Raw genomic sequence first — 6,000 nt, forward strand, 5'->3', positions numbered from 1 at the left:
CCTACAGTAATTCAACATGTATTTAAAAAAAAAGATAAAAAAGAGGGAAGAGGGTAAAGCATACCTCAACATCCTTTCATGATCATGGAAGGCAGGAAGAGCAGCAGCTCTCATGGAGGGGTCAAGTTCCGCCTTCTCATTAAACCGGTATAAGTGGTTTCACTGACAAGAATCTAAAGAAATGTCAACATGCAAATAACTTTCTATGAATCCACTTTAAAATCTAGCAGGACAGGGTGACCCGAGAAACGCAGTTTTCAGCACAATTTTAATAGATCCAGATAATGGGATTTCCATTCACTGCCATGAACGTAGACATAAAAATAGTGAGTTGTTGAGTTAGCTCACTTGGGCAGATTGTTTTGGAAACCCTGCTGAGATTTAACTTCCTTGTATCAGAACATATAACATGAATTGTTAATCTGGCATGTAAATTGCAGACACATCTTTCCTGTGTTTCCTCAGTTGTTTCGTGTTTTAAGTCACAGCAGACACGTTGGATGTGATCACAACGCAGGACTAGCTGGCTAAGACACATGGTGATGTTTGCAGCTGGTCCTCTAACTTGTAAAGTACGGTTGAAATGTAGCTATTACAGTAGTCAAACACTTGGAGCAAAAATGACCTCATGCTCTAATTTAAAGCCTATATAAATAAAAAGCCTATATAAATAAATGACTTGTTAATAATATAGCAGTTGTTTATACTGTGATGGAGCCAACAACATGGCTGGTTACACGGTGAGTCTGTGGACATCATTTCAGCTCATGTTTGATGATATTTGAGGTCATTCTGCCCTCACATCCTAAAGGTCCTCACAGTTGAGAGACTGGAATACCGGCCATCGTGCATACCACTGACAAGGCTGTGACAAAGTGTTTTTCAACCACACACTCTCACTCATGCTTCCTTTTCTAATGACTGTGGGTCACTGAAAGTTGTGGTTCTTTTAGTGCAAAGCTCCACTCAGGCTTAAAGTAAAAATAGCACTCCAACCTTTCTTCCAGTTTTGTGGGGAAGGAAGCAGACAGGATTCTCCTAATAGGAAGCACAGAGACTGTCGTCATGGGAGTACGAACAGGGAATTTGTGTCACAGTTCCCTTCCTGTTGGGCAGGCCAATAGCAGAACCTAAACCTCAAGATAAGAACTCCAAGCACCCTTAGCTCAACTTTACTGCTTCAGCCTAATGCAAAAACCATAGCACCTCACTAGCTGGAAATTAGCTTCCTTGTGGTGCCCGGGGCAACGAGCCATTTCTCGCCTACCCCTTGCATCAATAAATGACAGCAACGGAAGCTTCATGGGGAATTCCTGGAAGGGTCACCTCAGTCTGTTTTACATTACGGAAGTCTGTCATATTATAGCAGCTGACAACAGCTAAGGAAAGATGAGACAAATAAGAACGTGGGATTTCAAAACAAAGTGGGTCTACCCAAAGCCACATCTCCAGTGGTTCCATCGTGAGAGGGTTTGATTATCTCATAAGTTTATGTTTGCTGTAGGAGTACGCCACATCTTGAGCCGCACTAATGACTCATTAGTTACTCAGTAGATGACAGGAATGGTAACCATAAACAGAGGCGCGCTGTTTGGGTTGGGCTGGTGCGTCGTGTTCCCTCATCAATGCTTCTATAAGTGTACACAATCCTTATTTGAGTTATCAGTTTATACGACTTTGACAGTCTTTCATGTGTTGAACAATGAGGCTGACAATAGCTGAAGAATAGTCTGAAAAATGTCGTATCGTTAAAGCAAACTGCCGCACATGCACTGCAGAACATGTGAGCCAACGTCATAAATCATTAATCTCCCAGTGACAGCATTGTTTTCTTTGTAATATTGTAACTATTTTAGCATGCAGATGTTTACTAAACAGAGGGGATATGTCTTATAAAAACTACAGGTATAGTATCTCTCAATGTATTTTTTATGCACTCAGTGCTTGGTGCTCTGTGTGAAACTCCCTCTACACACTGGCTCATTCCCAGTGGAACACATTACATCACTCAGGGCTAATCTTGATTTTGTATAACCGGGGTTAATTCCACTTAGAGTTTGTGATGTAAAGCTGAAATCTGGAATTGAGATTCCAATGAGAGTGTCAACCGTGAACAGAAGTCTCCAAGACTCAAGAATACAAACATAAAGAGCCAAAGCACATCCTCTCCCCAGCGGAAAGTCTGACCAGACACTCACTTTCGATTGGTTGCATAAAAGGCATTGAATCATGGTGCTTAATAAGTTGTACACTCATATACAAAGACTTATAGATACTGTAATCACTTTGGGTACTGACAGCAGTCAGTACCTTTAGCTATCCCTCATTTATGTTATTTTTTTCCTTCAAGAAGTCGGCCTTTCTTGTCATGTTTTTTTTATTGTTCTGCAGCAGTAATTCTCCAGACTTTCTGAAGCTCTTTCAGAGTTTGTATTTAGAGATTGGCTGCTTTTTTGCTCAATTTCAGTGTAGGTTTTACAGCTGACTGACTAATTGATAGCTTAGTGAAGAAACAATTTTAAATCTTTCTGCAGCCTTTCTGTTACTAGGAACCTTTTGCAACAACACATAATTTCTTCCCATTTTTTATTTTTTTTGTTGACTCTCTAAAAATACCAAAAACAGTTTACCAAGCATAAGACAGTTTCTTTTGCACCAAAAGCTCACCCTAATGAGATATTAGCCAAAACAGTTTGCAGCGTGTCCTTAAAACATTGGTGGAAACTTGAGGACAAGTGGAGGACAAAAAGAGTTGGAGGCTTAAAACACTAAACACGTACATACAGATGAACAGGCTCTTAAATTTGTGTCCTTAAGAAAGTGGAAAACGAAAATCCAGCAAAGACCTGATCCATCTGTTGTTCACTGAAATCACATCAGGGTGGCCATTCCTAAGGAAGGGAAACAGGGAGAAAAGGGTGATATATGCAAATTCACATAAGAACTGGACCGATAATCAGTGGCAATGCCATGGTCCAGGGTGTGTGGCTGGAATTTTCCATCAGGCTCCTGAGTCTTCCTGTCCTACAGCTTAAGCTCCATCTTGGAAATCACTCTGTGCCTCACCTGCCTGCCCTCCTGCCACCATCATCATCAGGAACCTCCTGACCTCAGGTCAGCCATCATTCTACACAATGTCCAGCTCACTCCAGATTCACGTTACCACTCTCTCATCGCTCACTCTCTCCACCTGCAAGTAAGAACAGTTATATAATACACTCCCCATCTTCAGAGCTCCACCTCCCTAACTCCAGTGTCCCCTCTCCACAGTGTGACTGCTTACCTGCCACGTTCCAGTCTGCATATCTGGCCCAATTCCCCCCTTTCTAGATCCACGTCCACCTAGCCACGTTAACTAGGCCTTGCCACATCAAATTCTATGTATTGTTGCCTTTGTCCTTGTCACGGTTTCAAGTTTGAGTTTAACAAATAAACAGTGTAAAATGTTCTTCTGTCTCTGTTCCAGGTTCCTGCGCTTCAGTCCAGTTTTTGGTACCGACCTTTCGGTCTTGTGACAGACAACAGGTATTTTGGGTGTCTACAGCCATCTGTAAAACACAATGTGGAGAGTCTGTGGGAATCCATTTCAGCCAGTGGTCTGGTGGATCTTGTCAAAATTGGTGGAATTATAAATGCTTAAAATTACCACCAGATGGAAAGCATCTGATTGGCAAGGTTCATTTTCAGGATGACAATGATCCCAAACACAATACCAGTGCAATAAAAGCATTTCTGGATACAAAAAAGAACTCAATCGAACAATATCAGTCACGGACTGGACAGGTCTCATCTTAAGAGAAAAGGTAAGACAAAGCAGACAACATCCAAAGAAGAGCTTTGAATGTCCTCCAGGAAGCCTGGAGAATTATTCCTGAAGACTACTTGTTTGAATAAATCGCTGTACCTAGTTCTCATTTATCAAGTAACATTTAAAGACAGGTGGGGTGGCACAAGAACTGTTTTGCACATTATTGTATGGAACTGGTCAAACTAGGTTGTGCATTTACTGCTGCAAATATAATGATTCGTGACTGATATTATATCAGATCAATTTTGGTCATCTAAAATAACAGTGACTAGATCTCATGCTAAAGATATAAATCAGCCAAATTGATGCGATAGATCAAAACCATAGTTAAGTGATTGTTTTAAAACAACAGATTCATTTTATAGCCCTAAACAGTTCATCACATCGCACCAAAACCAACTATCTAAAGTTAGATTATGGCTCTGAACACAATGAAACACCAAAAAGCAGGGAGTCTGAATAAAGTTTTAAGTGGCTGGTTGCTCAGTCCGGCCTGCCATGTGTGTTTTAATACAAAGCTCTGAGGTCAAGAACAGCACACCTGGGACACAGCACACACACTGCTAGAGGAAGTGGTCGTATGCCAAAGAAAGCAATAGAAATTTCCAGCCTATTCCTATAACCTGCTGCGATCCTACCCTTTTCAAATCCTTTGGTTTTCAACAAAATGAAAATAATTTCCCTAATTTCACACTGAATTAAAAATTTGTACAGCATGTATGAGGTTTTATCACCCCTGCATATTACTTAATAGTGCAGTGCACGGTCATGTTCACTCTTTGCCTTTATATATGACAAAGACAATAGAAAACGTCAGTTAATACAACATGGTATGCACAGAAAAAATCCATTAATACTTAACCTGTGTTTGTTGAAGTCAACAGATGGATGCAGGTGCAGTTTAGCCTTTTAGCCATAAACTCATTTAACTTTCCTGCTCTATATTATGCTCCCTACACCCTTCATCTGATGGATTTAGATTTTTTTTTTTTTTTTAAGAGGAGTAAATCAACTTTGGATTTCTGTGGTGTTTTTGAATAATTGTGGGAACATTCATGTGCATCTAATAACATGCAGCATCTGATGTCTTAAAACAGAGGTCTCTCAGCACACCGCGGTTGCTTGTTATATAACTTTTCAAAAATATTGTTTAAGTAAAGTCATCTCAAAAGGCAGAAACACTACGTAGCATCTGCTGTTTAGATCAAATGATATGTATCGTAATGATGTGATTTGCAAACCCTCCATTTCATTGCTTTTCCGATGCTCTGTGTCAAGCCACAGAAGGAGAAAGGGCTCCAAGTGAACATTGGCTATTATGGTGCATTTGCAGGGAGGGGAAGAAAGCATTTTGTCTCCTTGGCTTATCTCATAAAGTCAAAAATCACTACAGGCAGGTTTGTTAAAGCTACCCCCCATTCCATTAAAATACCTCATCTCTCATACAGATCCTATTGTCAGTAGTCCAGTTTGTTATTCCAGTGCCCGTGCCACTTTCCACACACATATATCTATTACAATGCAAACCCAGGTTAAACTCCAACCCCAAGTGTCCAATAAAATTACTATTCATATTTTTATAGCCTATCCAGCACATCGCTTTTAATGACAAATGTTTTATTTTATGGTCTGTTTGAAGTCCAGAGCCAGCAAAACTGTTATGTTCATGCAACAGATTTGTACATGCAACCCCCCCACATCACATCACAACCCCCTCACTCCCCTACATGCAGGGTTTTGCCAGTTCAACAGCACCAGGCTTTATTTCTTCATAGAAAATTCTGTAATGGAGAAAGTGTTGATATGGATTTACTTCTTCTCAAATGTGGTTCGTGTACATGACAGTCTGTATGACTATTTATGTGGTTTGACTTGTAAACATGCGGCCAAGCCCCAAAATGAAACAATATGTATACTGCACAAGGGTGGCGGTTTGGTTTGAGACAGTTAAACAGTCATCTGGAGTGAAGGACCAGTTGTACCTACAGTCCTGCAGGTGCTGCAGAACTCAGAGCACAGTCCAAGGTTTATTTTGATAGGGTTAAAACTCTTGAATGGAGACCCCAGACCAACAAAACCACCAGGGAAAATGTGACGCAGAGGTTGTCACTGTTGCATACTGCGAGCTTATGAACTTGGGTTTACTTCAGCGCTCTTATATGTTTTTAACGTTTCTCTGTAAGATGCAAAGA

This window comes from Maylandia zebra, linkage group LG15, assembly GCF_041146795.1.
Source record: "Maylandia zebra isolate NMK-2024a linkage group LG15, Mzebra_GT3a, whole genome shotgun sequence".
Taxonomy (NCBI): domain Eukaryota; kingdom Metazoa; phylum Chordata; class Actinopteri; order Cichliformes; family Cichlidae; genus Maylandia; species Maylandia zebra.